The 17,088-nt window shown below is 41.6% G+C and overlaps 1 protein-coding gene across 1 annotated transcript in view; it reads right to left on the bottom strand.

The window, feature by feature from the left end:
• The window catches only part of PGBD2 (piggyBac transposable element derived 2), a 36,310-nt gene extending 31,348 nt beyond the window's left edge, over positions 1 to 4,962 (bottom strand). The window contains exons 1-2 of the mRNA XM_043583961.1: positions 4,817 to 4,962; positions 1,621 to 1,745 (exon numbers count right to left, since the gene is read on the bottom strand). The gene's annotated coding sequence lies outside the window, so the exon portion shown is untranslated. The remainder of the gene's footprint in view (positions 1 to 1,620; positions 1,746 to 4,816) is intronic.
• Between the last annotated feature and the right edge of the window lie 12,126 nt (positions 4,963 to 17,088).

Below are 17,088 nucleotides of genomic sequence, written 5' to 3'. Positions count from 1 at the left end.
GGCCTACAAACCAAAGGCAGCCTCAACACCCTAGGGACTGAGCTCCAGGCCTGCCTGGCCATAGTCCTGCAACCAATCCCATGTGCCAAGGAACTCAGGAAGAGCCACAGTGTCCACACACCAATAATAGGTCCCCCAGCCTTGGACCAGACTATGGATCCCAAAGCACCCCTGTGTCCAGGCTCTAGTCTGCCCTTAGTCCTTCTCACCCAGGGACCCAGCAGCACCCATCCATTCTTCTAGTATGAGGCCTGCTGACCTCAGTGTCAGCTGTGGACCCAGAAGCAGCCCTGAGACATGGTTTCAGCCTCTCTCTGCCACAGTCTAGGGTAGGTCCAGGGAACCAGTGGGAGACACACCGATCCAATCCCCCAGTGGCAGACCAGCTAATCTTAGCCCCAGCTGTGGTCCCTGAAGCAGTCCTGTGGTTCAGCTGCAGCCTTGACTGAATGTGGTCCCAAAGGCAGTCACATCCACCTGGGGACCAGCAAGAACCACATCTTTCCGCAGAAAGTATTAACCATAAAGAAAATGATAAATTACACCACATTTAAATTAAGAACTTCTTAGTTCATCAGAAGAAACTCATAAATAGAAAAAGTTATCTGTAATAAATATAAGGGATTAGTATCTAGGAGACCCAAAGAATCTAAGATATACAAAGAAATCAGAGGAACAATTAAGAAAAACACAAATAACACAACAGGAAAATGGGTAAAAGGATATCAGCAGGTACTTCTCAAAGGAAATACAAACAGCATGCAAACATGAAAAGACAGTCAATCTCATTACTATTAGGGAAATAAAAATTTCAATCACGATTGAGGTATCATTTCACACATCACTTCACTAGGTTGGCAAAAATTTTACAGGCAGACATTAGCAAGTATTGGAGAGGACCATGAGTCATACAAGAGGCCTCAGTGCTGGAAGGAGTGTAAAAGGTGCATTAGTATCTATGCCCAAACCCACACCCAGCAATCCACCCCAAGTATTTACCCTAGGGCAAGAGTTCTCAGCCTCAGCAATGACACTGGGGACTAAACAATTCTTCAGTGTGTGGGAGGGCTGGAGATGGGGAGGCTGTCCTGTGCATTACAGAATGTTTAGCAGCATGCATGACCTCTATCCATTAGAGACAGTAGCACCTCACTTTCCAGTTAGGACAACAAAAAAGGATCTCCCTTTTTTTGTTGTATAATAAAATACAACAAAAAAAGTGAATGAAGAACTTCAGCCACACACACCACTGAATGAATTGCAAAACAATTCATTAGCAAAAAAAACCCACATACTTCATTACATGCATTCATTTTATAAGGGCCAAAAAGGTAAACAAAACTAAAGTATGTATTATCTGGAAATACACACATACACATGGTAAAACCATAAAGAAATGCAAGGAAATGATTAAAAGATACTTCAGGACAGTGGTTACCTCTGAAGAGAAAAGATGAACTGGAGCAGACAGATAAATGACTTCTAAGGTTTGGATAAGGTTCCATTTCTTAAACTGAGCAGGATATTGAACATTGTTTCATTATTTTTGTTCACATGCATTTTATATATTTTTTGCACACTCACACAGATACACACAAAGGCACAAGGATATTTGCACACCCGTGAGCAAATACTAGCGAGTTGATCCACTCTGTGCCCCTCAGGAAGACTGCTGTCTGCGGTGATGAAGGAGTGGCAGGCAGAAGGTATTCTGTGGTGTTCCAGAACACATGTATCTTGCACAACTAGAGGAAGAAAATTAGAAAACAGTTATCTCCCCACTCTATAGTCTCATGAAGAGTCTCTTTACAGAATCCTTATTTCTCAAAGCCCAGCCAGCCCACATCCCAGCTTGTCCACACAGCGTCTCTGACCACCTCACCTCTTCCTCTGGTCTACTTGACACTGCATATAAATTCCCCTACAGCCTAACCACACAAGATGCAGGCGTCACGGAAACAAGTCCCACAAGCCCTTAGTGTATCTGAGCATGTGACTATAACCTCTATGGGCCTCCCACCTCCCTTCTCCTCTGACCTTCCTCAGCACTCAGGCAGGCTGGCTATAGATGCTAGGTGTCTAAACAGTAGGAGAAAGACCTTGGTCCTTCAACCCCTCTCCCCACCTCCCATTCACAAATCTGCAGCCTGGTAAGAATGTAGACCATGGAGCCACCAGTGGCAAGCTCTGTAACAATGGGTAAGTCGCTAACCTTGTCTGTGCCCACATCTCCTCACCTATAAAATGATATCTTCATGGTACCAATCCTAGTGGGGTCACTGTGAAGACAAGAGTCAAGGCATGTGAAGCACATACAAGGGGCCTGGCTCTAAAAGTGTTAGCTATCATTTGAGATCCACAATCCCTCCCCCACAATTCTCAGAAGTCAAAAATGCTGTGAAAACTGAACAAATCTTCAAAATGTACCAACAAACTCTGGCAGCAAAATCTAAAATGATGTGAGGCTCTCTGCAATCTCTATTTCTAACTGTAGGTATCCATACATTTTGCTGCAGAAATCCTGTGTTTGATTAGGGGTGCTTTAGTATGACTTTGATAAAATCCAAACACGTCTGGCCAGTTTGGGGTCAGATAATGTGACCTGGTTACCATTTCACAGTCGTGCTAACCCTCAGCAGCTCAGCTCATTACCTTTTTCTCTGTTGTGCCCTAGGCGGTCCTCTTCCACTCACTGACATTCAGTGACAGCCCCCAATCAGTCATTCTGACACTGGCCCATCCTCACAATCTGCCAAGAACCTTCCCAGATCACAACTGCACAGGCCTTGGTATTAGATCAAGGCCACTAAACAGCCTGGTCCTGAGCCTTCCCCAACCGAGCCCCTGCCTAGGCTCAGGCCACCCTATGTCCTGCAATGTTCTTATCTAAGTCAAGTGTTACTGCATGTTGACCTCACCAAGTGCCCCCATGGCCAGGCAGTTGCCTGGTAAATTTATTCACCTTCATATCCCCAGAAGCCAACACAACTCCTGGCATGCAGTATGCACCCAATAAATACTTGCCGAACTGAACAAATGAGCAAATGGCCATAGTTCAGGGAACCTAATCCACCTTATCAGGCCTTCATTTTCATCTTCACCTTTTGACTTTCAGTCACTTATTCAGAACAGAACTAGGAACTCTTGATATATGATTGACCCTTGCCAAAATATACTTGTAAAGATTCTCTGAAACTGTGAGAAATAAGCCCTCTATTTTTTTTTTTTTTTTAGCAAAGGAATATCTTTAAAGATTATAGGCAGAATACGACACAATCACTTGGACATTTTAACAAGCTTATTCTGACTGTGGTGCAGCCAACTGAGGGCACCAAAGCAAGTACAGGTAGACAAAAGGCAGGATGGTGGTTCCCATAGAGAAAAGTGGGCCAGCCCAGGGAGAATTCAAAAAGGTAACCAAATCTGTATTGACTGCAGGCTAGAGCTGGGGGAAGAGCTGACAAGGGATGCCTTCCCCAGGAGTGTCTGGGTGGCTAGGGTAAGGTGATGTCATTCACAGAAATTGGGGGCACTAGAAGAGGACCAGATGTGAGTGAGCTCAAGGTGCCTTATGCTCATATTGAGACAGAAACGCTTTTGAGATAACCCAGAAACGTATCATGTAGGCCACAGGCTAAGCAAGTCTGGGACAGAGAAATGACCTGGGCTGGACCTGGGTTTGCTCAAAACCACAACAATCCTTAAAGCCACAAGAGATCACCCAGGGAAGATGCCCAGACTGAAAGAGAAGATGGCCAAGGAGGGCATCTTCAGAGATTTGAGGACAAAAGGAGATAGCCCTGATAAGTAGAAGGAGAATCAAGAGAGGCTGGCTAGGACCAGGATGGGTCAAGATACAGAGGATGACCAAAGCTGCCACTCTCTATTGGGCCTGGCAGGGAGGAAGAAAAGACCCTCTGATTTGAGATCTGGTGCTTCCAATGCCACTCTGAAGGGGAGAGAGCCTCTACTGGTTAAAATGTAAATTTGTCCAATAAGACAACTAAATGCAACTAAATACTGACTTGGATCCTATACCACAGAAAAGAAATGGGCTAGACAAACAGACTGATCTGAATAGAACCTGTAGATGTTAGTGTCCTAGTTTTGCGGTTCTGTTAAATTAGATGTTAACATTTGGGGAGTCCAAGTGAATAGAATGAGAATTCTTTGTACTAGTTTCTAAACTTTTTCTTAATTCTGAAATTATTTCGAAAATATTTCTTTAATAAGACATTTTACAAATGGAAATGCCTCAAAGTTGAGCCACGTGCAAAACGGCTAGGGAAAAGCCTTTGTGAGACACCAGCCCCCTCCCCTCCTCTTCCCCATTACAAAATCAAACGGAGAATAGGAAAACAAAAGGCACTCCTCGATCGCAGAGGCAGGCAGAAGCACCCAGCAAGTCCCCGCTCAGGGTCACCCCTCCCTGAGGATGCTCCCTCCCCTGAGGGAGCGCGGCCCGAGACTAGCCCCTACCAGGTCTCTCCGCAGCCGGGACTCCGCCCACAGGTGGCGACCACTCAACTCCCGTACATCCTGCTTCAGCGCATTACCGCCCAGCCCAAAGGTTCTAGGTTCTCTCGGCTGAGTCCGCACCGCCCTCTGCCCGCCTCCCGCCCTACAGCGGGAGTGCCGCTGTTCGGCCTTAGGAGCCCAGAAGCCCATTGTCCCCATACCAGTCCCTCGTAACCACTATCCGCGCGCGGCGCTGAGGGCCAAAGCCTGGGATGCCGTTGAGAAAACGCAACGCCAGGCCCCACCGCTCCCGAACCCAAACCAGGGCGGTCCGCAACGCGAGCGGGCCGACGCCTACCTGCGCGCCGTGCGGGCTGAAGTCTCGCTGGGCTGCGCTGGACACAGCGCGAGGCAGGGAACCCCAAAGCGCCGGGCCGCGCCCGCCTCGGGCGTCGCGGCCGCGCAACGTCCGGCACCAGAGCTCTCTGAGCGCCTGGGCTTGCCTTCTGTGTCCCGCCCCAGTCACGCCCCCGACCACGCCCCCGACCACGCCCCGACCCGAGCAACCACAGAGAGGCCAGGGCCTCCGCAGAGCCTAGAGGGACCTTGGAAGTACCTCCGCGAGCCGGTCTGAGCTGCAGAAGTGTCCGAAGAATCTCCTGTTTGCTCCGCTCGCACTGCTCCCTCCCGTGCTAGTCTAGGCACTTTTCTCGCCCCTGGTCACAAAAGCAGGAGGCTTTTTTCTATCTAGGATGGTGGTTCTGTAAACAGAATGAGTTAGGGGGGGGCCTCTGGAAAAGTACAAACTTCTCTTTCTCTACATAAGAAAAGTCATTTTAAGACCCTGACCATCTTGTGAAAGAATTTAAAAGCAAATAGCCGCTATCAAGCCAGAAGATACCCTAGTCACGTAAGAGACAATATAATCAGTGCTAAAACTCCCAGTGCTGACTCAAAAGTGAAGACTGACCTGACACACATACTTGAGTTAACTTTACAGAATCTAAACCACTTTGAGCACTCAGGTACAAGACCTACTGGAGCCATTGAACTAATAATGCTCACCTGGTTGGACCTTGTGAGTTCAACCTGGAGACAGTCAACTTAAGATGACTTTTACCCTAATTCCTTGTTGTCTTCCCCATTGTGCAAGCCTTTCAGGAGTATGCATGCTCCCTTAGCTTAAAATCTACCCAATTTTGTTGTTCAAGGAGACTCTCTTGGGAAAGACCACCCTTTACCTGTTGCAAGTAAAACTCTTACTCTTCCTATTCTTTGGGTTCGTTGTGTATTTTGGCTCCACATCCACCAAGAGGTGAACTTAGTTTTGGGTAACAGTTTTCCAGACCAATAGCTGCTTCACCTGGGAACTTGGTAAAAAAGCAAATCCTGGAGTTCCACCCCAAACCTACTGAATCAGAAACTGAGGGCAGGCCCAACATCCCTTGAGGTGATCCTGATACAAAGTAGGTTTTGAAAACCACTGGTCTGTGACAAGTTTTCTCAACCTCCATACTCTGGACATTTTGGCCTGTATAATTCTTCTGTCCTGTGCTTTATGGGTAGAGTCACCATAAAATACAAGGTGACCAGTTAAATTTGATTTTCAACTAAACAACAGTGTTAATTTAAGATTCAAATTTAACTGAGAGTCCTGTATTTTATTTGGAGACACTACCCTACATGTATTTTTATTTGCTAAATCTGAAAATTCTGATTATAGGATATTTGAACATCCCTGGCCTCTACCTGTTAGGTGCCAGTAGCACACCACACCCTTGCCCCTCCAGTTATGACCACTAAAAATGTCTCCAGTATTCTCATTGTTAAATAAAAAATTCATTTGACTAAATTTAAAGATCTAAGTTGTTTTATTAAATCATTCACAAATTGGGGAGCATTCCCTCTAGCAAATGGAGGAAAGTTCTGAGGAGTTATTACAAAATTGAAGTTTTTTATAGAATAAAGGTGGGGCAAGAAAATTACTAGCAAAGGAAAAGGATTGTTCCTAGAAAGACCACTTTCCTTGTGGGTAAAGGCAAGGGATTTTATTGTGGAATTGACCTCATCTGCCTTTGGGGGATGGAGAGGGCCTATTATGGAAAACTGGCACTGATCAAAAAAATTCCTGACTTACCAGTAAACAAACACTACATTTCTGGGGGAGGTTGAAATTGCAATTTTTAAATTTTTTTTGTTTACAATTTATTTTCTTTTTTCTTTTTTAAATTTTTTTAACATTTATTTATTTTTGAGAGACAGAGGCAGAGCATGACCAGGGGAAGGGGAGAGAGAGAGAGAGAGAGAGAGAGAGAGAGATACAGAATCTGAAGCAGGCTCCAGGTTCTGAGCTGTTTGTTAGCCCAGAGCCTGATGCTGTGCTCGATGCAGGGCTCGAACTCAGAACTGCAAGACCATGCATGACCCGAGCTGAAGTTGGACGCTCAACTAACTGAGCCACCCAGGTGCCCCTGTTTTCTTTCTTTAAGAAATCTCCGCACCCAATGTGGGGCTCAAACTCATAACCCTGAGATCAAGAGTTGCATGCTCTACTGACGAAGTCATCCAGGCACCCCAAATCTGCAATTAGATTGGTATTAATCCCCAATGTAGGAACTCAATGTAAGTGACACATTTTGAGCCTGTGGTTTCCTTTTTAACACCAAGGAGGCAAAATTCCTCCTCTACTCCAACCCACCTGTACCATCACAGCTTGAGAATTACTGCTTTATGAGATACATGGGACAGCGTACTTCACAGAAAAGGGTGACTTGGCCTCAAAGGCTCTGTCTAAACACAAATATTCTTGGGAACAACCTATGTTAAACATCCAAGAGAGTCAAGTAGCAAAGGTTTTGCATTTGCTTGTCTACCCTGGCAATTCTCCAGAAGATATTTTTTGTTTGGTTGGTTTTGTCACTGTTTGTAAAAATAAAATCAAAATGGTGTCACTTAAGTTAAGGCCTGAAGTCAGTAAACCAACAATTATTACCTAACCTAACTGCAGTTTCAACTCTGCAGAAATGTAAACTTTAATCAGTCAACATGGGGATTTCCTGGTCAGCACTAGGAAATTTACTGAGAGACCCCGTCAGTACCCCTTAGGAGGACAACCTTGTCTAAAACAATGGGTTCATGGACAATAATTTCCTTTTTGTCAATTCCTTTCTATCTTTAAAAACCTTTCCCAGGGTGCCTGGGTGGCTCAGTTGGTTAGCATCTGACTTCAGCTCAGGTTATGATCTCATGGTTTGGTTCAGTTCCTGACCTCAAGCCCACATCAGCACAGAGCCCACCTTGGATCTTCTGCCCCCACCCCCCACCCCTACCCCACTCATGCATGCTTTCTCTCTCTCTCTCTCAAAAATAAATTAAAAAACGTTTAATTTTTTTTCCCTTTTCTGTAGACCTTTGGAACTCCCTTCTACTTTCCAGACAGGATGCTGTGTGATTCATGAATCAATATATAAAGCCAATTAGATTTTTAAATTTATTCTGTTGAGTTCTTGTTATTTAACAGATTTGGTATCAGCAGTGTCATTCGAAGCAAACTTTTGGCAACATTCAGGGACAATGCAAATAAATAAATAAATAAATAAATAAGCATGCTCTCCATGAATCCTTTGAAGTCCCTGTCCTTCTCACATTTCCAAGGGCTATAGGTAAGTTCTTCTCAGTTCTGACTTCCACACTTTCTGCATTCAAACTTTCAAATCTAATTGGCATTCTTTTACGAGGCACATCAACTTGAGCTGCCAGGAGATATTCCCAGAGGCAACTGAGCTTCCATAAATATGGAACCCAGTTGATCTGCCATGTTTGCCTGGTGCCCAACTGAGCTGGCAGAGGATGCTCCCAGGGCCAAACTCTGACCTTTCAGACCACAATTGCTTGGGTAGAAAACCTCAACAGTTTCCATGGGAATTGGTGATAGTGTGCACACAAGGCATTCTTGTGACCAGGAGGCACTAACATTTTTTGGTTACTGTCAATACATTAAGGTGCACACGTGGGGTGCCTGGGTGGCTCAGTCTGCCTTCAGCTCAGGTCATGGTCTTGCGGTCTGTGGGTTCGAGCCCCGCGTTGGGCTCTGTGCTGACAGCTCAGAGCCTGGAGCCTGTTTCAGATTCTATGTCTCCCTCTCTCTCTGACCCTCCCCTGTTCATGCTCTGTCTCTCTCTGTCTCAAAAATAAATAAAGGTTAAAAAAAAGATTAAAAAGGTGCAGATGTTCGTCTTGTTTTATGTAGATAAGGGCTATTGCTAACGGGCATTTCCGAGACCAAAAAGCTGCAAAATTGGGGGGTGTGAGTTTAGGACTGAAAGTCTATTAGATCATTTGCTACTTCAAGAAGACTCTTATGTTAGGATAAGTTGGTCATGGAATGGGTTAGGTTCACACTAGTTTGCCCACCAACTGCAAGAAAATCTCCATGCAACAAGATATATTGTAAAACATGCACAATCCTCCATCCAGTGGGACATCCCTTTTAGGTAGTAGTTCAAGTCTGAGAAACCCAAAGGCTTAGCTAATGGATACTTAAGTTCTAGATTCAAGCATGACACCTTCCAGCATACCAATTTATTTTATGTCCAAGAACTATAGTCCTGAAAGTTGCAGATATTTAGCAAAAACAACAAAATCTTACTAAGCATGTCTTGTGTCCTGAGGAATTTGGCTTGGTAACCATCAGATTGGGGGCCCCCAAATAGGGCAGAAGAGAAAAGTGAGTTGCAAAATGAACAAACCTTTTAGAATCTCTGAAAGAAAGTTTCATTTGAACCAGAGTTGAGACAGCTGCCCAAGAAACACCATCTTCCCAAAGAAGGGAGTGCTCTGGAAAATGATGTTTTTACAGGGTTATATACTTTTTACATCTTGTAAGAACTCAAATATTATAGACTAACATATAGGCATGAATCACAAGTAGTAACATCAAGGAATGCAGGGATAAGAAGCATTGTCTTTAAGGACAAGATAGTTTTCCTTTAGAATACTCATTTACAAAGCAAATATACAATGCATGCTTGGAGGACTTGAATACAGTTTCAACTCCCTCAGATATGTAGCCTTTAACCAGTCACCAGGGAGATTTGTTAGTCAGTTTTAGGAAATTTAATGATAGACACTCTCTGTTCCCCTCAGGAGGGCAACCTTGCCTACAACAATAAATTCTTTGCTAATAATTTTCTTTTTTCTACTTTTAAAAACCTTTTCTATAGCTTTTTGGACATCACATCTACTTGCTATATGTGGAGCTGCCTGATCCATGAATAAACTTATAAAGCTAAACAGGTCTCTAAAATTTACTTGGTTGAATTCTTGTTATTTAACATTGTAAAGTGTGTTACAAAATATAAGTTATATATAAGAAATATATACATAAGAAATATAAGTTATGACAATTTGTGACATTCTCAGCCAATGTTACACTCAGGTTTGTCATTGTTCATTTCACTTATATGCAGTGAGGCCATGGACACCAGATACAACAGAGAACAAAATGTGCTTGTTCTCATGGACTCACTTTCTAATAGAGGAGGCACTCAAGAAACAAGTAGTATGTAATGTGTCAAAATGTGGTTTATTTAACACATTTTTGTGGTATTGCTTTATTTAGCAAGAGGATAAGGAATGATCGCTATAAGGGTGGGGTGCTATTTTAGGTAATGTAAAGGTAGTGTTTCTCAGATTACTTTACTCCCCAGAACCTGTGTCTCATTTGTTCCTTCATTCAACAAATGTCTAATGAATAGCACTCTGTGACACTCATTCTTCTCCTCTAAGCACTGTAGTTAAAACAGTGAGGAAAAAAAAACCCCACACCTTTTCTTCATGGTACTTACATTCCAGTGAGAAAAACAATAAACAAACAAGTAAAATATATGTTAGAGACTGCTATGGAAAAAAATAAAGTGGGAAAGGGAATAGCAAATCCAGTTTTACATAGTGTGGTCAGGGAAGACCTCACTGTGAAAACTATATCTGAGTGAAAAGCCAAGAGATATGAAGAACAAACCATTCAGAATTCAATAGGAAAAATAATTTAGGCAAAAATAATGGCATGTTCAAAAGCCCTGGAGTGAAAGCATGCTTAGCAAGTTTGAGGAACAGCATGATGAGCTGAGTGAATAAGGAGAGTCAAAGAAATGAAGTCAGCCAGAAGGAGGTCAAAGTTCACTCTTTGAAGACGACAGGATACTCTATATGTAAAACCCAAAATATTCCACACAAAAAAACTGCTACAACTGATTCATGAATTCGGCAAAGTTGCAGGATATAAACTCAACACACAGAAATCGGTTGCATTCCTATGCAAAAAGAAATCATGGAATCGATCCCATTGACAATTACACCAAAAACCATAAAACACCTAGGAATAAATCTAACCAAAAAGGTGAAAAATCTATACACTGAAAACTATAGAAACCTTAAGAAAGAAATTGAAGAAGACACCAAAAAATGGAAAAATATTCCATGCTCCTGGATTGGAAGAACAAATATTTTTAAAATGTCAATACTACCAAAAGCAATCTACATATTGAGTGTAATACCTATCAAAATAACATGAGCATTCTTCACAGCGCTAGAACAAACAATCCTAAAATTTTTATGGAAACAGAAAAGACCCTGAATAGCCAAAGCAATCTTTAAAAAGAAAACCAAAGCAGGACGCATCACAATCCTGGACTTCAAGCTATACGACAGACTGTAATCATCAAGACAGTATGGTACTGGCACAAAAACAGACACTCAGATCAGTAGAACAGAATAGAGAACACATAAATGGACCCACAAACGTATGGCCAACTAATCTTTGACAAAGCAGGAAGGAATATCCAATGGAATAAAGACATTCTCTTCAGCAAGTGGTGCTGGGAAAACTGGACAGTGACATGCACAAGAATGAACCTGAACCACTTTCTTATACCATACACAAAAATAAACTCAAAATGGATGAAAGACCTCAGTGTAAGACAGAAAGCCATCAAAATCCTCAAGGAGAAAGCAGGCAAAAACCTCTTTGATCTTGGCCGCAGCAACTTCTTACTCAGCACGTCTATGGAGGCAAGGGAAACAAAAGCAAAAATCAACTACTGGGACCTCATCAAAATAAAAAGCTTCTGCACAGCAAAGGAAACAATCAGCAAAACTAAAAGGCAACCGACAGAATGGGAGAAGATATTTGTAAATGACATATCAGATAAAGGGTTGGTATCAAAAATCTATAAAGAACTTATCAACCTCAACACCCTAAAAACAAATAAACCAGTGAAGAAATGGGAAAAAGACATGAATAGACACTTCTCCAAAGAAGACATCCAGATGGCCAACCAACACATGAAAAAATGCTGAACCTCACTCATCATCAGGGAAATAAAAATCAAAACCACAATGAGATACCACCTTGCCCCTGTCAGAATGGCTAATGTTAACAACTCAGGCAACAACAGATGTTGGAGAGGATGCAGAGAAAGAGCATCTCTTGCATTGTTGGTGGGAATGCAAGCTGGTGCAGCCACTCTGGACAATAGTATGGAGATTCCTCACAAAACTAAAAATAGAACTACTCTATGACCCAGAAATTTCACTACTAGACATTTATGCAAGGGATACAGGTGTGCTATTTCGAAGGGACACATGCACCCCAATGTTTATTTATTTCTTTATTTTCATTTTATTTTTTTTCAATATATGAAATTTATTGTCAAATTGGTTTCCATACAACACCCAGTGCTCATCCCAAAAGGTGCCCTCCTCAATACCCATCACCCACCCTCCCCTCCCTCCCACCCCCCATCAACCCTCAGTTTGTTCTCAGTTTTTAACAGTCTCTTATGCTTTGGCTCTCTCCCTCTCTAACCACTTTTTTTTTTCCTTCCCCTCCTCCATGGGTTTCTTTTAAGTTTCTCAGGATCCACATAAGAGTGAAAACATATGGTATCTGTCTTTCTCTGTATGGCTTATTTCACTTAGCATCACACTCTCCAGTTCCATCCACGTTGCTACAAAGGGCTATATTTCGTTCTTTCTCATTGCCATGTAGTACTCCATTGTGTATATAAACCACAATTTCTTTATCCATTCATCAGTTGATGGACATTTAGGCTCTTTCCATAATTTGGCTGTTGTTGAGAGTGCTGCTATAAACATTGGGGTACAAGTGCCCCTATGCATCAGTACTCCTGTATCCCTTGGGTAAATTCCTAGCAGTGCTATTGCTGGGTCATAGGGTAGGTCTATTTTTAATTTTCTGAGGAACCTCCACACTGTTTTCCAGAGTGGCTGCACCAATTTGCATTCCCACCAACAGTGCAAGAGGGTTCCCATTTCTCCACATCCTCGCCAGCATCTATAGTCTCCTGATTTGTTCATTTTGGCCACTCTGATTGGCGTGAGGTGATATCTGAGTGTGGTTTTGGTTTGTATTTCCCTGATAAGGAGCGACGCTGAACATCTTTTCATGTGCCTGTTGGCCATCCGGATGTCTTCTTTAGAGAAGTGTCTATTCATGTTTTCTGCCCATTTCTTCACTGGGTTATTTGTTTTTCGGGTGTGGAGTTTGGTGAGCTCTTTATAGATTTTGGATACTAGCCCTTTGTTCGATATGTCATTTGCAAATATCTTTTCCCATTCCATTGATTGCCTTTTAGTTTTGTTGGTTGTTTCCTTTGCTGTGCAGAAGCTTTTTATCTTCATAAGGTCCCAGTAATTCATTTTTGCTTTTAATTCCCTTGCCTTTGGGGATGTGTCGAGTAGGAGATTGCTATGGCTGAGGTCAGAGAGGTTTTTTCCTGATTTCTCCTCTAGGGTTTTGATGGTTTCCTGTCTCACATTCAGGTCCTTTATCCATTTTGAGTTTATTTTTGTGAATGGTGTGAGAAAGGGGTCTAGTTTCAACCTTCTGCATGTTGCTGTCCAGTTCTCCCAGCACCATTTGTTAAAGAGACTGTCTTTTTTCCATTGGATGTTCTTTCCTGCTTTGTCAAAGATACTTGGCCATATGTTTGTGGGTCCAGTTCTGGGGTTTCTATTCTATTCCATTGGTCTATGTGTCTGTTTTTGTGCCAATACCATGCTGTCTTGATGATTACAGCTTTGTAGTAGAGGCTAAAGTCTGGGATTGTGATGCCTCCTGCTTTGGTCTTCTTCTTCAAAATTACTTTGGCTATTTGGGGCCTTTTGTGGTTCCATATGAATTTTAGAATTGCTTGTTCTAGTTTCGAGAAGAATGCTGGTGCAATTTTGATTGGGATTGCATTGAATGTGTAGATAGCTTTGGGTACTATTGACATTTTGACAATATTTATTCTTCCAATCCATGAGCAAGGAATGTCTTTCCATTTCTTTATATCTTCTTCAATTTCCTTCAAAAGCTTTCTATAGTTTTCAGCATACAGATATTTTACATCTTTGATTAGATTTATTCCTAGGTATTTTATGGTTCTTGGTGCAATTGTGAATGGGATCAGTTTCTTTATTTGTATTTCTGTTGCTTCATTGTTAGTGTATAAGACTGCAACTGTTTCTGAACATTGATTTTGTAACCTTCAACTTTGCTGAATTCATGCATCCGTTCTAGCAGACTTTTGGTGGAGTCTATCAGATTTTCCATGTATAATATCATGTCATCTGCAAAAAGCGAAAGCTTGACTTCATCTTTGCCAATTTTGATGCCTTTGATTTCCTTTTGTTGTCTGATTGCTGATGCTAGAACTTCCAACACTATGTTAAACAACAGCGGTGAGAGTGGACATCCCTGTCGTGTTCCTGATCTCAGGGAAAAAGCTCTCAGGTTTTCCCCATTGATGATGATGTTAGCTGTGGGCTATTCATAAATGGCTTTTATGATCTTTAAGAATCTTCCTTCTATCCCGACTTTCTCAAGGGTTTTTATTAAGAAAGCGTGCTGGATTTTGTCAAAGGCCTTTTCTGCATCGATTGACAGGATCATATGGTTCTTATCTTTTCTTTTATTAATGTGATGTATCACATTGATTGATTTGCGAATGTTGAACCAGCCCTGCATCCCAGGAATGAATCCCACTTGATCATGGTGAATAATTCTTTTTATATGCTGTTGAATTCGCTTTGCTAGTATCTTATTGAGAATTTTTGCATCCATATTCATCAGGGATATTGGCCTGTAGTTCTCTTTTTTTACTGGGTCTGTCTGGTTTAGGAATCAAAGTAATACTGGCTTCATAGAATGAGTCTGGAAGTTTTCCTTCCCTTTCTATTTCTTGGAATAGCTTGAGAAAGATAGGTATTATCTCTGCTTTAAACGTCTGGTAGAACTCCCCTGGGAAGCCATCTGGTCCTGGACTCTTATTTGTTGGGAGATTTTTGATAACTGATTCAATTTCTTCTCTGGTTATGGGTCTGTTCAAGCTTCCTATTTCCTCCTGATTGAGTTTTGGAAGAGTATGGGTGTTTAGGAATTTGTCCATTTCTTCCAGGTTGTCCATTTTGTTGGCATATAATTTTTCATAGTATTCCCTGATAATTGTTTGTATCTCTGAGGGATTGGTTGTAATCATTCCATTTTCATTCATGATTTTATCTATTTGGGTCATCTCCCTTTTCTTTTTGAGAAGCCTGGCTAGAGGTTTGTCAATTTTGTTTATTTTTTTCAAAAAACCAACTCTTGGTTTCGTTGATCTGCTCTACAGTTTTTTTAGATTCTATATTGTTTATTTCTGCTCTGATCTTTATTATTTCTCTTCTTCTGCTGGGTTTAGGCTGTCTTTGCTGTTCTGCTTCTATTTCCTTTAGGTGTCCTGTTAGATTTTGTATTTGGGATTTTTCTTGTTTCTTGAGATAGGCCTGGATTGCGATGTATTTTCCTCTCAGGACTGCCTTCGCTGCATCCCAAAGCATTTGGATTGTTGTATTTTCATTTTCGTTTGTTTCCATATATTTTTAAATTTCTTCTCTAATTGCCTGGTTGATGGACTCATTCTTTAGTAGGGTGTTCTTTAACCTCCACGCTTTTGGAGGTTTTCCAGACTTTTTCCTGTGGTTGATTTCAAGCTTCATAGCATTGTGGTCTGAAAGTATGCATGATATAATTTCAATTCTTGTATACTTATGAAGGGCTGTTTTGTGACCCAGTATATGATCTATCTTGGAGAATGTTCCATGTGCACTCGAGAAGAAAGTATATTCTGTTGCTTTGGGATGCAGAGTTCTAAATATATCTGTCAAGTCCATCTGATCCAATGTGTCATTCAGGGCCCTTGTTTCTTTATTGACCATGTGTCTAGATGATCTATCCATTTCTGTAAGTGGAGTGTTAAAGTCCCCTGCAATTACCACATTCTTATCAATAAGGTTGCTTATGTTTATGAGTAATTGTTTTATATATTTGGGGGCTCCGGTATTCGGTGCATAGACATTTATAATTGTTAGCTCTTCCTGGTGGATAGACTCTGTAATTATTATATAATGCCCTTCTTCATCTCTTGTTACAGCCTTTAATTTAAAGTCTAGTTTGTCTGATATAAGTAGGGCTACTCCAGCTTTCTTTTGGCTTCCAGTAGCATGATAAATAGTTCTCAATCTAAAGGTGTCTTCAGATCTAAAACATGTCTCTTGTGGACAGCAAATAGATGGGTCTTGTTTTTTTTATCCATTCTGATACCCTATGTGTTTTGGTTGGTGCATTTAATCCATTTACATCCAGTGTTATTATAGAAAGATACGGGTTTAGAGTCATTGGGATGTCTGTATGATTTATGCTTGTAGTGATGTCTCTGGTACTTTGTCTCACAGGATCCCCCTTAGGATCTCTTGTAGGGCTGGTTTAGTGGTGACAAATTCCTTCAGTTTTTGTTTGTTTGGGAAGACCTTTATCTCTCCTTCTATTCTAAGTGACAGACTTGCTGGATAAAGGATTGTCAGCTGCATATTTTTCCTGTTCTGCAAATTAAAGATCTCGTGCCAATCCTTTCTGGCCTGCCAAGTTTTAAAAGAGAGATCAGCCACGAGTCTTATAGGTCTCCCTTTATATGTGAGGGCACGTTTACCCCTTGCTGCTTTCAGAATTTTCTCTTTATCCTTGTATTTTGCCAGTTTCACTATGATATGTCATGCAGAAGATCGATTCAAGTTACATCTGAAGGGAGTTCTCTGTGCTTCTTGGATTTCAATGCCTTTTTCCTTCCCCAGTTCAGGGAAGTTCTCAGCTATTATTTCTTCAAGTACCCCTTCAGCACCTTTCCCTCTCTCTTCCTCCTCTGGGATACCAATTATGCGTATATTATTTCTTTTTAGTGTATCACTTAGTTCTCTAATTTTCCCCTCATACTCCTGGATTTTTTTATCTTTTTCTCAGCTTCCTCTTTTTCCATAACCTTATCTTCTATTTCACCTATTCTCTCCTCTGCCTCTTCAATCCGAGCCGTCGTGGTTTCCATTTTGTTTTGCATTTCGTTAAAGCGTTTTTCAGCTCCTCGTGACTGCTCCTTAGTCCCTTGATCTCTTTAGCAAGAGATTCTCTGCTGTCCTCTATACTGTTTTCAAGCCCAGCGATTAATTTTATGACTATTATTCTAAATTCACTTTCTGTTATAATATTTAAATCCTTTTTGATCAATTCATTAGCTGTTGTTATTTCCTGGAGATTCT

Source organism: Prionailurus bengalensis, chromosome A1, assembly GCF_016509475.1.
Source record: "Prionailurus bengalensis isolate Pbe53 chromosome A1, Fcat_Pben_1.1_paternal_pri, whole genome shotgun sequence".
NCBI classification, from domain to species: Eukaryota; Metazoa; Chordata; class Mammalia; order Carnivora; family Felidae; genus Prionailurus; species Prionailurus bengalensis.
The sequence above is the reverse complement of the archived record's forward strand: the minus strand, read 5'-3'. Positions and strand labels throughout refer to the sequence as shown.